This window comes from Papilio xuthus, unplaced genomic scaffold, assembly GCF_000836235.2.
Source record: "Papilio xuthus unplaced genomic scaffold, Pxut_1.1 DF825783.1, whole genome shotgun sequence".
NCBI lineage: Eukaryota > Metazoa > Arthropoda > Insecta > Lepidoptera > Papilionidae > Papilio > Papilio xuthus.
This window is the reverse complement of record NW_013532866.1, coordinates 1238970-1239342: the sequence shown is the minus strand read 5'-3', so window position 1 is coordinate 1239342 and position 373 is coordinate 1238970. Positions and strand designations below refer to the sequence as shown.

At 32.7% G+C, this 373-nt stretch overlaps 1 protein-coding gene across 5 annotated transcripts in view; it reads left to right on the top strand.

Moving 5' to 3' along the window:
• The window catches only part of gek (serine/threonine-protein kinase gek), a 36155-nt gene that overhangs the window by 27072 nt on the left and 8710 nt on the right, over positions 1–373 (top strand). The gene's annotated exons all lie outside the window — the stretch shown is intronic.

Below are 373 nucleotides of genomic sequence, written 5' to 3'. Positions count from 1 at the left end.
TTACACTAGTGTCCGGCTTGAAGGACCACATTTACACTAGTGTCTGGCTTGAAGGACCACACTTATACTAGTGTCCGGCTCGAAGGACCACATCATTAATGTTCTTTTAGTATAATAAACAAGAAAGTTTTGTATTTTTGTATGTAACAAATAATCTTACAAATATTAAACTATTTCAAATATTATTTTTCCATTAGAAAGTTACATTAGCACTAAGTAACCTAGAGTATATTTATTGCTAGTTTTTTTTTATTTCTACGAACAAAGTCGCGTGTAAAAGCTATTTTTTATCAAATACTAACTTAAATACAATTATCGTCAGGTACCAAAGCCGGGCGGAGTGAAGAAAGGTTGGATGCGACAGTTTGTTGTA